Source organism: Lepisosteus oculatus, chromosome 9 (genome assembly GCF_040954835.1).
Source record: "Lepisosteus oculatus isolate fLepOcu1 chromosome 9, fLepOcu1.hap2, whole genome shotgun sequence".
Taxonomy (NCBI): domain Eukaryota; kingdom Metazoa; phylum Chordata; class Actinopteri; order Semionotiformes; family Lepisosteidae; genus Lepisosteus; species Lepisosteus oculatus.
The window spans coordinates 16,006,835-16,024,538 of NC_090704.1; the positions used below are offsets into that span (position 1 = coordinate 16,006,835).

General features: G+C 41.4%; 1 pseudogene; it reads left to right on the top strand.

Annotated features, from left to right (window-relative positions):
* The first annotated feature begins 1,504 nt into the window (after positions 1-1,504).
* Positions 1,505-11,212, top strand: LOC102688179 (cytochrome P450 2J2-like; annotated as a pseudogene).
* The last annotated feature ends 6,492 nt before the right edge of the window (positions 11,213-17,704 follow it).

The window sequence follows — 17,704 nt, forward strand, 5'->3', positions numbered from 1 at the left end:
GTAGATGTTCTGCCAATTAATATACAGTAGTAATGTTTATGCAGCGCCCTCGCCTGGCGTTGCGGCCGAAGAGCGCCCGGTTGGGGTGCACGTCAAGGGCAGGATGGGAGTAGTAGTGGCCAGCGCGGGGACTAGGAGAGCCACTGGTTGGTGCAACCAGAACCGATGTTCACAGTCACGAGATCGCCCGGACTCATGTACTGTTAATAGTTTCCCTGGTTTTGCAACCCTTTTATACATGTGCCCAATTACCACTCTATACCTGTGTAAGCAGTGTGTTGTACCGTGTTTGTCTCTTTTTCTCACTCGCCTCCTATTTTGGTGGTTGTGTGTTAAACATACAGAAGAAGAGACTTCTTTTCCAGGTGAATGCTGCACATTGGTGGTAGGGGGGAGTCCACATCAACTATAAATCGCTTTGAGTGGAATGGCCAGAAAAGCCCTATATAAATGTAAGAGATTATTATTATCGAAATAGTCGTGAAATTATGGAGCAAGCTAACCATTTTTTAAAGAAACAAACGGACTAGATTCTGGGATAAATTTCCTACAATAGTACAAATGAAATATTATATAGTTTTGTTAAACAGCTTCTTATTATGGAAGCCCGTTCCGCCAGGGAGTAAAAAAAACGCGCTATGGTATCTCGCAATTGCGACTTAGTATCTCAGAATTTCGACTTTTTTAAAAAAAGGCTGGCAAGACCTGGGTTCGAGCCAATGCAATGAGGCACGAACTAGGTCGGGAGCGGCGAGGGCACAAGCCCTGGAACCCGAATCCGTTACAATAACAAAAGGACAGACAATGAAATGTGGGCTATTTCGAAGTCGCAAATGTGAGATAAGAAGTCGCAATTGCAAGATATAAAGTCGGAATTCTGAGTTTCTAAGTCGCAATTGCGAGATACCATAGCGCCTTTTTTTACGCCCTGGCGGAAACGGGCTTTCATATCTTATCGTTTGCAAACATTATTTTTGCAAGAACAAATAAGGAAATTGGGCAGTCACCCAAGCTTAACTCTAGTCGTGTCTGTCCCTGATAACTTTTTAGTTGGCGCAACAAGTCTGAAATTGTAGATTACTACCAAACAGTAAACTAAAGCTTTCCCGTTGGGGAGGCCGTTTTCTCTAAGATACGGACCTTTATACAGATTCTCTGGTGCGTAACAGGTTATTTAATAACGTCGTCATGGATGTGTTGACTGTCCCAGTTAAGTTTACAAAACAATTCACAAAGATCATTACTGTATGTTTGCTACGCCTGAGCGTACTTTGGTCAGCAAGTGGTATTACAACAGAAGTGCACAGTAAACTTTAAAGTCATAGCACAGAGCAAACCTACTGTAACTTTACACACTTCACTTTCGGATATTTTATCTATTTATAATGATTTATCTTCGCATTTTCTTTCATTACTTCTGGGGATGGTTGGACGTTCGAAGTATTCTGTTATTTTCTTTCGTGTTTTTGGTTCATGGCGATGTTTTTAAAAACAAGACGCCGAAAAACTTTCCACCGGGTCCCATGTGTCTACATTTCCTCGGAAATATCTGGGTTTTTGATGCCGAGTAACCTCATCTGTATATGGCTAAGGTACGCTGTATATTTGTTTAAGGTTTAGTAACCGGAGACTGAACACGGGTTAGATAATACTAGGTGAAACGAAAAAAAAAACCACCTGATTTTGCAGCGTTTAATTCGTTTACCATTTGCCTTTTTATTACTCATTTTCTCTGTAATATTTTTAGAATTATTGTTAACGTTCCTCTGTTTTGGGGGATGGGGGTTGTTACAGGTATGCGAGGGTCCTTTAAAACGTGTTTCTGGACGTTTTGGTTTCGGTTAATAACACTAAAATGGAGTTTATGACGACAATCTGGAAGGTATGTCGACAACCAAGTTCAATCAACTTTAGCAGTCAGTAATTTGTAACCATTCCTGATGTCATTTCCTCACATAAAAAACAACAAACAACAATAATAATATGCATAACCCTGTTATTTCTCTCTAAAACTACTTTTGGGACCCTCCCCCATCGTGTATCCACCTTTGCAGCTCCCCTTTGGCCACTCCTCATGGGAGTCGTAGCCTCTCGTCCTATGGCCAGGAGGTTTGCCCTCAGCCAAGCTGGTTATGCCAATTTATTTATTGTGACTAAAACACTATAAACGTTTTAATACTCTTAACTGCTTAATTTTAGAGTGTTGTTATTCCTAGTGAACTGCTATTATGAAATAAAGCAACCTACTTTTCACTACACCTCAAGTACAGTACTGTTTTATTTTGCCACATCTCTATGTATACTGTGGTAATCACAAGTATAATATTTGAAATAAATGTGGTTAATGATTATAAGAAACATACAATACTGAGAAGACAGTGGTTGGTAAATTGAGTAGGATGATAATGCAATACGTGCAAAATGTCTTTTGAAGGGTCTGTGGTTGTTAAAAATGTAATTTACATAGTGTATCATGATGCAGTAATGTAGTAATAACCAGTCAGCTGTGGTACTGTAGTATTTGTACATTATGGAGTTTAAAAGAAGATAAAATCACTTTATTGGCCATATACAATTTCTTGTATTAGGAATTTGTCTTTTCACATACCCCAACTTGCTCTCCATGAGACACACAGACAGGGAGAGAAGCTTGGGGTCAGAGTGCAGGCTTAGTTATTTATATGGCAGCCCTTGAGCAGTTGGGGTTAAGGGCCTTTCTCAGGGGCCCAGCGGAGTAGGATTTTTCTGCCAGCCGCGGGATACAAACCGGCAACTTTCCAGCCACAGATGCAGATCCTTAGCCACAGAGCCACCACACTGTTTCTGCAGTAAACCAAGATATACTATAGTTTAATGGAAGTTCGGGATGACAACAGCCAAGTTCAATCAGAACTTGTGGAATCAATCCTGACATAATTTCCTCTTCCTCTAATACACTATAAATACTGTATGTGGGTTAAGTCAAATTTTGATTTAATAATCTTTTCAATACACTTAATTTTGGGGTGTTTTTATTCCCAGTGAAATGGATTTCATAATGAAAGCTTGGGAGGGATGACAACAACCAAGTTCAATCAGACTCAGTTGTTAGTAATTCGCAATCACACCTGACGTCATTTCCTCTCCTAAAACACTATACTGTACATGATCCCCATCTCTCCCTCTCATATGTCTTTTTGCATTCCACTTTTACCCCATCTCCACCTTTGTAGCTCCCCCTTGGTCACCTCTCCCTCGGCATGGGGGTCATAGCCTCATCATATAGACAGGAGGTTGGTCCTCAGCCAAATTTACTGTGACTGAAACACTCTGTATTGTAAATCTTTCAATATATCTTTTTAATTCTTTGGTGTTTTTGTTCCTAGTGAAGTGTCTGAATGTAAGAACATCTTTCTTTTTGTTGTTCATTCAGTAGGAAGAAAAAATGAACACATTTCCAAAGACTGCAATCTGCTTGCAGACCTCTTGAACATTTTTACGTTTGCTTACTGAAAAGCAAGCTGAGCTGTCCCACCATGTCAGCACGTGTCTTAGAGAAAACACTGGAAAATGAGTATAGCTCTAATCAAGGGTCTTTTTTCATAAGCAGATGTTTGAGAGTCTTAAACTGCTGTGGAAGAAAAACTATGTGGAAGGAAGAAGTTAATAATAGTCCATGTAGCATAAACACCAGATCCTCAGATTTGTGTTACCTTGAGGTTAAGCTGGGTGCAGCCTGTCATGTGAGATGTTTAGATATCTATCAACATAAAATGTAGGTAAAAGATAAAGGCTGAATTCCTCTCATTTAACATCATTTGTTTTATTTATTTTAAGAAAATAAATCCAGCGTACTTCTTTGGCCTGTCAACAAAATATTTGACATGCTTACTGCCGATTCATAAGTAATTCTGGGATTGAATCGCTCCAAAAGGAGCAATCCTTGATGCCATTTGTTTTTTGCTCCAGATAAAGCAGTTGTCTGGAAAAAAATGTTTTAGGCATGATACTGTTCCACTAACAAAATGAAAGTTTGTTTTACTTATCTGAAGACATGTCAGGTCTTCAAAGATTGACCGACTGGGGTGTAGACTAAAGAGTTAAGATCTTGCGCCTGTATGATTAGTTCCATTCTCTAAAATCAGTTAGCAAGAGAAATAAGAGTCTTATTTTATGTGTGCAGCTCAAGTAATAAAAAAGAAAAGGGAATTTGGATGTTTCAAACTTGCCTCCCCATAGAACTATGTTCCCATAATACATTGTACTTGTGCAGCTCACAGATTTTCTGGTAACAACACCAGTAGAGTGGTCAGAAAAAGTCAAAATTATTGGCAGTTATATTAAGTGTGTTAAAATAGACACTACTCTCTAATCAAACCATCACCAAATATTCAGAACTCTGCATGGGGGTCCTAATCCTCTTCCTATGATCTTAGCTCTCACCAAGAGGGTTAAGCCGCATTTTGAATAAACACTTGACAATCCTTTCAGTACACTTAGTTTTTAGGTGTTGTTTTTCTTAGTGAACAATGAATTATCATATTATATTCTAGTATTTCACAACTTTTCAGCTGAGCTGAAAAGTTCAGCTGATTTGAGGAGAGCATTTACAGCTCTCCTCAAATATGGTACTATGGTACAAATATGGCACTTTTTCTTTTAACTGTTACAACATTTAAATTGAATATCTAATGTACTTCACATGCAATATTTATACAATACAATACTATATTTCCACTTTTCAATTTAGAAAATCAGCTTATAAGCTCTAAAGTTCAACCATTTTTCAATTATTGAGGTTATATAACATATGAACGATATCTCCCTTGATTTAAAATTGCTTTTCCATTCAGTTTGCAGAAAAATATGGAGATGTATTTACCATCCGTTTGGGAAGAGGCTTTGTTATTGTAAACGACTATAAACTGGTAAAAGAAGTTTTGGTTCATCAAGGAGACAGTCTGACAGACCATCCACCATTAAGGTATTTACAGTAAATGATTTGAATAAGGAACATGTGCATCTTGCTGATAAACATACCATCTCAAATTTGATCTGATTTCAAAAGCTATACATAGATGAAGAAAATCAGCAGATCAATGTTGCAGATAGAACAGGTGTTGGGTGACTTGTGTGACTTGTAAGTAGCACAACTTTGTACCAGCTATTTACAACCTGCCTTTGTGTGTTGACAGGGACTATTCTTTTACTAAAGCTATACACTAAGGTCTTTAGTACTGTATACAGTCATTAAAGATTCCATGGTAGAAGTCGCAAAGTTGCAGTATTTAATTCTGACTCTAATTCTGTTGCCCTCAATTAGCCACTATAATAGGGTAAAGTACTGTATAAACTACTTTGTTGAGCCTTTTTCTTGTAAAAAGAAGCAGGTGGAGGTTAATTATGTGCTTACAAGTATAAAGAAGAAAAAAACATAGTGTTCTAACTGTGAGTGTGAAGAAGTCTCATTTTGGAAAAAGTACTTTATCAATGTTGGGTGTTATTAGGATCATGATTATGAAGTGCTAGTGGTATACATTTTCAATTTTTAAAAAGCAGTTGTATTGTATATATTTGTGTGTACTATAGATGTAAGTTCATTTTCTTAAACAAATGCATGTTTCATTGGATTATGAAAGATATTAGATACATTTCTAAGAAATTCAAATTATCGCTTTTTAATCTCTTTGGACACAAATGTTACATTGGTGCAGGCCCTATTTATAAATCTATAATGTACAACATGCAGGGTTGGTATTATCCAATGGTTACTTATGGATGCAGCAGAGAAGATATTCTCTTATGACTTTAAGGAATTTCGGTGTGGGCAAGAGAAGCCTGGAACATACCATTGTTGAGGAGTGTAGGTTCCTGAATGAGGCCATGGAGGATAAGCAAGATATCTGTTACTGAACCAAATGAAATTGTCCATGACCTGTGTGAATGTCTTGTAATGTTATACCAAAGGTGAACTGTTATGTTACTTTGCACAGGGCTGTTATTTCTGTTATGAGCTACTGTATGTTGTTCCAGTCATGTCAGGTAGTTGAGCAGTTGGCTAGAAATTCACTGCTTTTCCATGAATGGATACTCTCTACAGTTTATCTTAAAAAATGAGGAACCTCAAGTCAAAGTGATTGTTTATTGGAGTTGATAATGAAAATTAGGGAGAAAGGGATTTTAATTCTCGGTATACCCTAGTGTGGTTTGTCCTATCCCAGTGTTCATTGTACAAGCAATCATCCAGTCAACCTGTCAGCTAAACACCATCATCTTGCTTGCTGACAGTTCTCAGTTTCCTTATACATGTCCCTGGCTACTATTGATCCCTACTGCTAGTTAATACTCCTGACCTTTAGCAAAGTTTCAACTATAGCCATCTGCACCTGATATCTTGATACCCTACAGAACTGCTTATACAATGTTTCAGATACTATTCTTTTAAATGCAGTCATCTTAACTGCTGCTTCCTTGATATATGACAGCCGTGACATAATCATTTCATTATTCTGGATTGGTTTTGAAGTCTTCCATGTCATCTTTAGTGTATTAATTCCTTAGGTGTTGCAGTTATTCAGTGAACAAGTGTAATGACTTTTCACCTCACGTAATGTTTCAACACTTAATATTCTAGCTCTGATTAATTGCTACGTATGCTTCAATTGCTAAAATGTTTTTGTCTAACAGAGGTGAAACCAAATGCTTACCAAGCTAAGATAGATATCCTTATTTGCTTTTAAGTAAGCTTTTAAGCTTTGAGAAGCCACCTCTAAGGGCGCTATATAAAATAAAGTTTATTATTATTATTATTATTATTATTATTATTATTATTATTATTATTATTATTATTAAGTAATGTCTCTTTGCTGCTATTCTTATAATGTGGCCATTTTCTCAGATTCCTCATTTATGTCTGATAATGCTGTTTATTATTTTCCTGTCTTTCCTGGCATTTCTAGGGCCCAACTTTTTTACTTATGTTACTGGAAAAAAACAGGAACAAGACTGCAGAACTTAGAAATTGAATAACTTGTTTTAGTTACTGCAGTTCCTGGCTTATGTCCCCACATTTCATGAATCTCAATTTTTATTATTTGCGAGTATCAGTGTTGGTTTAATCATGTTTGTTCTTAAAGCTTAGCTTAGTCATCCTTAAGGTCTTATTAAATAATCTTTCTTGTATTTTCCTCATTAAATGGAATGTAAATAATGCTTCCCAGATTTTGTTTATCAGTTTACCAATTTTATAGCCATATATCTTGATACAGTATATCCATATACTTCCTATTAGAATATCTTCCACAATATATTCCACAACTTAAATGCAATAAATTCCAAGGGATATACAGTATAGAATATTCCTCTGAATGTTCCCAGGATGTCCCCAAAAATATTTACTAAAACTGAGGAATGTCCACATTTTTCATTTTTGAGTACTTTGAAACGTAAGATATTTTAGCAAACAGGATTTGTTTTTTCACTTTCAGAGCAAAATCTGATGAGGAAAACCTACGTTTCTGTGTTCTTGATCTGTCTGTGGCTGGGACAGAAACAACAGCAACCACACTATGCTGGGCTTTCGTCTTCATGACCAAATACCCAGAGATACAGAGTAAGTCAAGTGTGATGATCTTTTTGTCTACATTACGTATTGAAAATTAACATTTTCATATCTTGGCCCCCCAGTCTTCAGTGCAAGGTTGATTCAGTGCAGGCTCTTCTTTCAGGAAAGCATATTTTATCACCCATGGAGTAGAATGTCATAAACATTTATGGGCTGTTCAAGGTACAACAGATACACAAAACAGATGTGATACAGAGTTAAAGCTCTTTAGGTTACAGTGTGAGGAGAAATAAACTGACACCCCAAAAACAGATTTGCACAACTGTATAGCTAAGCTGTATACCAGCAACAAAACCAAGTCTGTTCTGGGACTCTTCCAAAACTCAAGTGTCAAAACACTGCAAAAGGTCAACCATTCTCTCTCACCCTCTGGCGTTACTTGCATACATGTAACAGAGGATCTGCCCTCTATCTCTATCGATGGCAAGTATAGTTGAGACAAGAATCTGAACTTGTCTCATTCCACCGCCCTCTCAGTTGGCTATATAAGTTCATAGTATAAACAGTACATTAAGTCTAATGAAGATCTCTCACTTGGGCTCATGTTGTGCTTAATAGATAAATCTGTCTATACATCAAAATAGTTATAGGTACTGCTAAAACCTAGAGGACTATACATGAAAGATTTCCTCTTTACTTACTCTGTTGATTTTTATAGAGAAGGTCCAGGATGAGATAGACAGAGTCATTTGACAGGGAAGGCAGCACTCCATGGCAGACCGTGCTAATATGCCCTACACTGATGCTGTGATCCATGAAGTCCAGAGGATGGGCAATATTGTTCCTCTGAACCTGCCCAGAATGGCAACAAAAGATATCACTGTATGATGTTATGTTCTTCCAAAGGTAAGACTAATGGAGTACATAATGAAAGTTTGGGAGGGATGACAGAAGCTAGTTTCAATCAACCTCAGCTGTCAGTAATTTGTAATAATTCCTGACATAATTTCCTCACATAAAAACAATACATCTCCATTATTCCCTCGCAAATGTCTTTTGTAATGCCTCCTCCTCCCCATTTCCACCTTTGCAGCTACCCCTTGGCCAATTCTAACTCCACATGGGGGTCGTAGCCTTGTTGTCTTATGCTCAGAGGTTGGCCTTCAGCCAAGCAGGCTGAGAAAACTTTACTGTGACTAAAACACTATATAAATTCACTATACTTAACTCTTGGATGTTATTATTCCAAGTGAAATAAACATTAATGTTAAAATACATGTATTTTTACAGAATGCATGCTGCTTATTCTAAGTAGGTCATAAATCATACAATGAAACCATTGTACTAAAGTTCAGCTAATAAATAGGTCAATACATTGAATAGGGAAATGTTTTTTAAGTAGTTAATATAAAGTCACAAGAAATAAATCACTCTAGATGAATCTTGAACTTTCTTTACTTATAAAAAGAGATTAAATAATGGCTTTGCTTATAATGATGTCAGATACTGACATGGAATTTAAATTAGCAAGATTCCTTTCCTTTCTGGACATTTTAATCAGATATTATTTCCTTTTCAGTGCCGTATGTTATTGTTAAGAGTGTTTTGAGTACTGTTGTTAAAGTTTATAAATATTTAAAGTTGTAATTTATTTTTTTAGGGTACACAGATCTTTGGAAATTTAATTTGTGCTTTTTGACAAGAATGAGTGGGAAACACACAATTTTAATCCTGTACACTTTCTTAAGGAAAATGGGACGTTTGTCAGAAGGGATGCATTTATGCCACTCTCTGCAGGTAAACATTAGTGTAACCTAATACCTTCTGTTCCTCTAGGAAAGAGGGTGTGTCTGGGGGAGCAACTGGCTCGGATGGAGTTGTTCCTATTCTTCACTTCTTTTCTTCAGAGGCTCACCATTTCCCCACCACCTGGCGTGGAGCCCAGCCTGGAATATAAGATGGGATCCACACTTTACCCTAAGGAGTTGAAAATATGTGCTGTCTCCCGTTAGAAGAGAAAACGTTACAGTTAAAGCAGGTTATTAACTAATTTCTGGAGCATCTCAAAAGGTCAGTTTGATTCAAGTATTTCAAATCTTTGAAGGCATTGATAAAGTCACTTTGTGGACTTCCTCAGAGTCAACAGTGAAACCCTAACACAAAGTGACATTACTGGGAAATGCATTTAAAACTGAGAGTAGGATACACTTTTTTACACATAAGGGCTGTGGGGGTCTGGAACAAGCTGCTTAGTGATGTTGATGAAACTGATACAATTTCAAGAAATGGTTGAATAAGATCCTTAGATCAGATATGTACTTGAGAACATGAGCTTAGATGGACTGAATGGCCTATTTTGATTTGTGACATTTCTTGACATTACATGTTGGACAACAACACTGGCCAGAAATCACTCAGAGGGGGGTTGTCTAATTAGCTCAACCCCTACATTATGACAGCTCTTACTACTTGAGGCTGAGAATCACAACATAAAAAGGATGCAACAAACACAGCTCTTTTTTGAGACCTGATTGTGGGTTATAGGTTTTATTTTCAATGCAGTCTTGTTTGGAAGAGTGACTGGTGGTGGAACAAAAGGTTCTGTAATACAGAAATGTATGTGTAATCTGAGAAGGGTTCTGAAAAGGCTGTTTTACAGGTAGGTAATTGGATTACCTCCTTACCCCAGTTCTTTAGAGAGACCTTTTGTTCCACGGGTTAATTGTAAGCTCCAAAAAGAGAGTTAGCTATAAGCCTGTTTTGCTTTACACTCCTAACACGTGATGACAAAACTAAAATAGCCTAACTGTTGTAACCAGAAGTAAACAAATGCCTTTCTAACAATGCATTTCCCCAGCAATTTTATCATCACAAATGCATTACCTTTCCTTACACTTTAGTCCATCAAGTTTTATCTTGGAGAATACCCTGGGACACCCACAACAGGTCGTTCCAAAAGACCAAAGGACCCTTTTTTACAGTATAGTGTCCTCATCACTATACTAGGGCATTAGGATGCAAACAGACCACAGAGAGCCCCCTACTGGTCTTTCTAACACTTCCTTCAGCAGCAACCTTAACTTTCCCAGGAGGTCTCCCATGCAGGTACTGACCAGGCTCACACCTGCTTAGCTTCAGTGGGTTATTAGTTGTGAGTTGCAGGGTGATATACTGTAGCTACTGGTTATGAGTAATGATGATTTAAATTTATTACCATAATATTTGCATACAAAAGTCCAAGAAAACAAAAAAGTAAACCACTGAGAATGTTGTAGTATGCATTTCCTCAGAAAATGTTTTGCCTAATGACTTGTTTTAACTAATGACTTGTTACATATAAACATCATTAACTCTTCATATTGTAGGAAAACCGGCTCAGGGACGCCAAATATGTAACTGTAGTGGCTCTCTGAAGGCACCAGTTCTGTAGGGTTTGGGCATTTACTGAGACAATTATTAATTGTAGCAGTAAATCACAAAGTTGATTCTTTTGATGGCTTTAGAGTCCAACCATGCGACATAACTCAAACAACGCACACACACAGGTACTAATACACGAGGATACATTTATTAATACATAGAATATGCATGTAAACCTAACAGATCTTATCGAGAGGGTTATCAGAATACAAAAGGTATATATTCAATCAGTTACAAAGTGTTACACATATCAAGAGGACATACGTTCAGTATATCATTCATTAAGATCGTTTCGTAAATGAACTTGGTTATAACTTCTACATTAGATACTTGAAACAAGTACATAACTCTTAGGAATTAAATTGATATCAACTGGTTGGGATAACAATTGAATTCTCGAGCTGTAATGCATTGAAGTTGAATACTCATCCAATCTCTGGGGATTCAGATCTCCTGCGGGCACAAAGAAACAGTTGCAGGCTGTTGCTGTCCAATCCGCGCTCTCTGGCTCCGTGCCAGGCTGTGCTGTGCGGCTTGCGACGGTGCGCTGCTGATGCTCACTGTTGGCTTTAACTAGCAAAGTTTGTGCACAGGAGAAAAGATGACTGTGGGTCCCAGCAAGTCAGGAAGAGGACCGGTTCGTTCCTGATGAAGAGCTAGTTCTGAATAGTGATTCAGCTGTCCACAGTTCCGACCTGTTCACGAGGCCTGCTGCTGGTTACTCTCTGGCAACTTCCACTCTAGACTCTTAGAACAAAGGAAAGTTCTGGCACTCGGACACACTGGCCATTCCGTGGTTGACCGGGCTGTGTCTCAGGATGGTCAGGAGGCACGCTGCGAGAATGTCCTGCCCTTGGGAACCTTCTGCTCCTGAGCCGTCCTGCCCTGGAATTCTCCTTTGAATTCCCTTTAGAACAGTCCACAGAATTCTCCTGAATCCCTTCTGAATCTCCCAGGCTCTCTGTGTTGCTTGTTTTTACCTGGAGGAACTTCAGCTCATTGATTGGCTGAAAGTTCCATGGGCAGAGTCCCACGTGGGTTACTCGGCCCTACCAGTCCCTGATTGGTTGATCAAGGTGAGATATGGGTCACTTAGTCCTGACACTTAGTAATGCAGCCCAGATGTCCAACTGGCACTCCCTAGACAGATAGGCGCCAATGGATGACCATTGATCATGATAGCCAGGCTTAGCTAAGTGCATCCCCCTTTGGGAGCTGTCCTAAGAAACCCTAAATCACCCTGCACGAATAGTCTCTCTGTGGCTGCACCACAGAGATGAACAGAGAAATGGGGCCTCATTTGGGAAGCTCAGAAACACTTAATTCTGCCTTATTAATAAGCCTCGCCGCTACATATCCCCCCTTTTTGAAGGTCACGAGGTCCTGAGGCGTTGTTGCCTTCAAAACAAAACAGATTTAAGTGATGTCCCTTGCCATTAGAACATTAATCTTAAATGTCCACATTACTCCTCGAGAATTCATACCGGAACCAGCATTGGATACAAACAGGATGAATAACATCTGGAGTATGTATAAACACGGTAGGAGACATTATTTCAGTCTAGGAATTACACATCAGGAAGTTCACTGTCAATATCTGATACCTCTGTAGTAGATATTTGGGGAGAAATCACTTCCTTTCTTTTGACATGCTACCTTTGACTCATTCGTGCTACCCGGAGTACATCTTGATGTGAGAGTACATCACTTAGAGTACACTGTCAGTCATGATCCAGCTACCTGGCAGTAGTGTTACAATAACAACAGTTCCTGTTCCCAGCCCCCCGATAAACCACAACACCTGTGTTGGGTATCTGCTAGGGTGGTTTGGAGGTTTGTTCCATTAAAGCAAACTCAACTGCCTGTACCTCTTCAGGGCTTACTGTTTCTTGGATTTCTATCCAATTCAATAGTGTGGCACCTGAAGACATCCATGACCTCAAGTTTGGTCTTATATTGTCTGGTTCCAGACCGTACAGTATTAAGTCACCAAGCTGTACTATGGCCTCCTCGGGAACTTACAGGAAAACTATTTTATTAGGTAGCTGCATTGCGGTAGCTGTATCATGCCCGTCACAAGTCATAGTGTCAGTTAAATGCGGTGTGCTGACCAGCCATTTACTTCCCACCTGCTCTTCATGGGGTTCATTAACCTCCCTTTGCTCGTTAGTAGCTTTACACCCTTCATTGGTGAATCGTTTAGACACAACCAATGGATAGCTTTGGTAGCCATACCCATCTCAAGATTTGGAACCGAATTCAATCTTGGATTGCCTTCTGGGTGAGCTATGAGCGATGGGGTTAATGTCACATACTCCTCTACTGAGAAGAGTGGAATCAAGTGGGTTGGGAATTGTGCCATGGTTAGACTGGCTACAGTGGCACTAAACTCCCTTAACAGGTCTTGTGTCAACATTCTGGCCTGTTCCACACAGGCATAAACCCACTGTATAACACCAACAATCATGTCCACTGGTTGGGGAATAAGATTTAACCCTGTTGCATAGGAAGTTGCCTTTAGGGTTTTCCCTAAGCTTTCCAACTTTTGCTGCTGTTGATACAGTCTGTCACTACCCTCTGGCATCTCTGACCCCTGCCTTCTTGGGGCAGTCAGGGTGAGAGTGCCAGTAGCACACAAACCTACGAGAAATAGCAAATGCACAACAGTGGTGGCAGCAATCAGTCCTCCCAAAAGTCTTTTCGGGTGGCTGATCCCAGTCATCTCCTTCTGAGTGACTGTTGCCTTTCTAAGCTGGCGCAGCATGTACATGGTGTCTTTCTCAGTATGCCATGTGGCATCTTGGGCACCAACATCCTGGAAATCTGGGGAGATCTGACGCAGCGGCTGATGCTGCTCCTCCTTTTCCAGGGCATCTGCTTTTTCAATTTGTTCATGCCTGTGCTCTAGGAACCCTTCAGGGGGCGGTGCAGCGGTGGAGCATGCCTGACCCTCGGCTGAGTGGTCATCTGGAGCACCTGAGTGATCTGGGATTGTTACCCCATTCTCACTGTTCAGGTCCACCCTGCACACTTCCTGATTGAGGAATCCCTCTATCGGCATGTTTACAATCGTTCACTGGGGGTAGGTGTAGGACACCTGCTCGCTCCCCCCTTCCCTCGCTAGGGGTTCAGGGAGCTGCCCCAGCACTGGGATAGCTAGTTCACTGTCTTTGAACTTACTATCACTCACCAGGCCCATGTCAGTGCGGGCGGGGATTCTGACACCCCTCTTTGAGATGTCCTGCACTGGCAGGCGGGTGACTTGACCATCCAGCTCCAGTCTGGGTGAACCACTGTTGGTCAGACTCAGACTGACAAACTGAGCTGGTGGCTGTAAGAAAACCGGCTCGGCTTTCATTCCCTGTCCCTTCTGGGGGACTGGGTGTGTTGGCAACCCTGCCGTTGAGGCAGGAACAATCAGGTCAGTCTCACTCACTACCTGGTAGTTGTGAGAAATAATGTTACCTGACTGCAGGTTCCCTGGGTCACAGCAGAGGGAATCGGCATCTGGGATCAGGTGTGTCCACAGCGCAGTAGTCTCAGCGTCGAGCTGGACCTCCTGTCTAACCTGTGAATGTTGCACCAGGGGCACCTGGCGGTGGCCCTGTGACAGCTGCTCAAGCAGATCCTCACTAATAGAGGACCTCTCAGGGCTAAGGGTGAGGGCTACATCATCAACCTGCTCTCCTGCCATCTGGATCCCTTCCACCACTGCGGGGTGGTGGTCCTGACCCCTCTTGGGTGCCAGGGTGCACAGGGAAAGCTCCTTCTCATCGCCAGGTGGGGAGATCTGCTCCTCTTTAGGGATGTAAAAGGTGTGTGCTTTACCTGGTGGATCAGGCGGCTGCTCGGAGCACTGCTCCTGTGGCAGGGAGGCTGTTAGGACCTCAGCCGGGACACGACTTCCCTGTATATTTGGGGAACAAGAAAATATTTGTATTTCTTGTCCAGAGGGAACAGAAGGAATCTCCGCATAGGCTTCTGTGTTCGGTGGGCACTGTGTGAGCACAGTCTGCCTCTTGGCCCCCCTTTCCTTCTGTACAGAAGGCTTAGGAGCCTTGACCTGTTTCCACACTTTGCCTTTCTGGTGATCCACCAAAGGTTCCTCTCTGAGTCGCATGCCCTTTTCTTTTTCAACCCGTTTGAGCTTGCCGTGTGACATCAAAACACCTTTCATCCTCAGTGTCAATCGGTGTCTCACTGTGTAATGGCAGCCTCGAGGTAAAAGCTTCCTGCTTTTCCTCTGTGTTTTACTGCCTGCTCTGTGACTTCAGGGGTGGAGTCAGCACTCACTTGGGAGTGGCTGAATTCATCCAGGCAGGAACCCTTCCGCTCAATCAGATAGACTGAGGGAGGGAGAGGGGGCGGGTCTGCGCCTCCTCCAGTGGAGAGTATCAGCTCATTCACGCTTCCGGCAGCCTTGGGGAGCGGTTGTCCCTGTCCTAATAAAGCTTGTTCAAGCCTGGCCAGGCGGGCGGCTACTGAATCCTTTTGTTCAGCCTTTTCTAGCCCTTTCCCTCCCCCGGTGTTCTCATGGCACTTAGGACGCTGGGTGTGGTCCTGTGTGAGTGCTTTGGAACGGGGCTTAGCCAGCTCAGGAGCCTGTGCTCCTTCGAGCAGGGGGGAATTAACCCTGCTGGCTCTGACGGCGAACACAGTCACTTTAGCAGCTTTTTGCTGAGAGCGACTTTGGACATCATACTCCCAGGCTTTCTGCACGAATCTCTTAATATCAGTCATTTTCATGGTCTGTGCATCTGTATGCATTAAGATCATCTTTCTGACTGACAGGTGGAGATTCGCAATGAATAAACCCTTGAAATGTGTGTTCTCTTCGCAACCCTCATCATTTCGCCCTGCAAAATAAGTTCATCTAAGTCTCTCGTAATATTCGCGAGGGGACTCTGCTCTCTCGTGCTTAATGTTAAGAGCGGCGGATATCGCAGCAGTCGGGTCAATAAACGCACTGTATTCTTCGATAAGTGCTTGACACAGCTCCTCAAAATCATTACAGACTTCTTTCATCTGCCTAGCCATCCACTCATGTAAAGCTCTGCTGGTAGTTTTCCTGACCAGAAACACTTTCTCCTGTTCTGTGGTATTTGGCAGGTACTGCAGGGTATACCTGAGGTCCTGAATATAACTCTCGATATTATTCTCTGACACTGCGGGGTCAAATCTCTCTATGTCCTTCGCTAGCTCTCTCAGAGAATGGAGATTTATTCTACTAGCTTCTCCGCTGACGGAGATATGGCAGAGATCGTGGTCAGACCTGTCGCTGCTAGAGAGAGTGCTTAATAGCGACTCGAATTCAGACCTTTTAGCAGCCATTGTTAAACTTAAAGAGTATTACTTTTAAGTACGAAATCACAGTTTTACCACAGAAAACCACAAGATCAAGTATGCAATCAACCCGGTAGATTGCAAAAGATCACAAAACAATCAAGCACTGCTTAAAGAGCAAGGGGAACTTCTTTTCTTTCGGCTTTCAGCACACTGTATTGTCGTGTATGAAACCCGCGGCGTTTTATATTGAATTATTCCGCTTGGTTGACTCATTTCAGTCTTGCTACGCCCACTCAGGGAGGCCAAAAATGTAGGAAAACTGGCTCAGGGACGCCAAATATGTAACTGTAGTGGCTCCCTGAAGGCACCAGTTCTGTAGGGTTTGGGCATTTACTGAGACAATTATTAATTGTAGCAGTAAATCACAAAGTTGATTCTTTTGATGGCTTTAGAGTCCAACCATGTGACATAACTCAAACAACGCACACACACAGGTACTAATACACTAGGATACATTTATTAATACATAGAATATGCATGTAAACCTAACAGATCTTATCGAGAGGGTTTTCAGAATACAAAAGGTATATATTCAATCAGTTACAAAGTGTTACACATATCAAGAGGACATACGTTCAGTATATCATTCATTAAGACCGTTTCGTAAATGAACTTGGTTATAACTTCTACATTAGATACCCGAAACAAGTACATAACTCTTAGGAATTAAATTGATATCAACTGGTTGGGATAACAATTGAATTCTCGAGCTGTAATGCATTGAAGTTGAATACTCATCCAATCTCTGGGGATTCAGATCTCCTGCGGGCACAAGAAACAGTTGCAGGCTGTTGCTGTCCAATCCGTGCTCTCTGGCTCCGTGCCAGGCTGTGCTGTGCGGCTTGCGACGGTGCGCTGCTGATGCTCACTGTTGGCTTTAACTAGCAAAGTTTGTGCACAGGAGAAAAGATGACTGTGGGTCCCAGCAAGTCAGGAAGAGGACCGGTTCGTTCCTGATGAAGAGCTAGTTCTGAATAGTGATTCAGCTGTCCACAGTTCCGACCTGTTCACGAGGCCTGCTGCTGGTTACTCTCTGGCAACCTCCACTCTAGACTCTTAGAACAAAGGAAAGTTCTGGCACTCGGACACACTGGCCATTCCGTGGTTGTCCGGGCTGTGTCTCAGGATGGTCAGGAGGCACCCTGCGAAAATGTCCTTCCCTTGGGAGCTTTCTGCTCCTGGGCCATCCTGCCCTGGAATTCTCCTTTGAATTCCCTTTAGAACAGTCCACAGAATTCTCCTGAATCCCTTCTGAATCTCCCAGGCTCTCTGTGTTGCCTGTTTTTACCTGGAGGAACTTCAGCTCATTGATTGGCTGAAAGTTCCATGGGCAGAGTCCCACGTGGGTTACTCGGCCCTACCAGTCCCTGATTGGTTGATCAAGGTGAGATATGG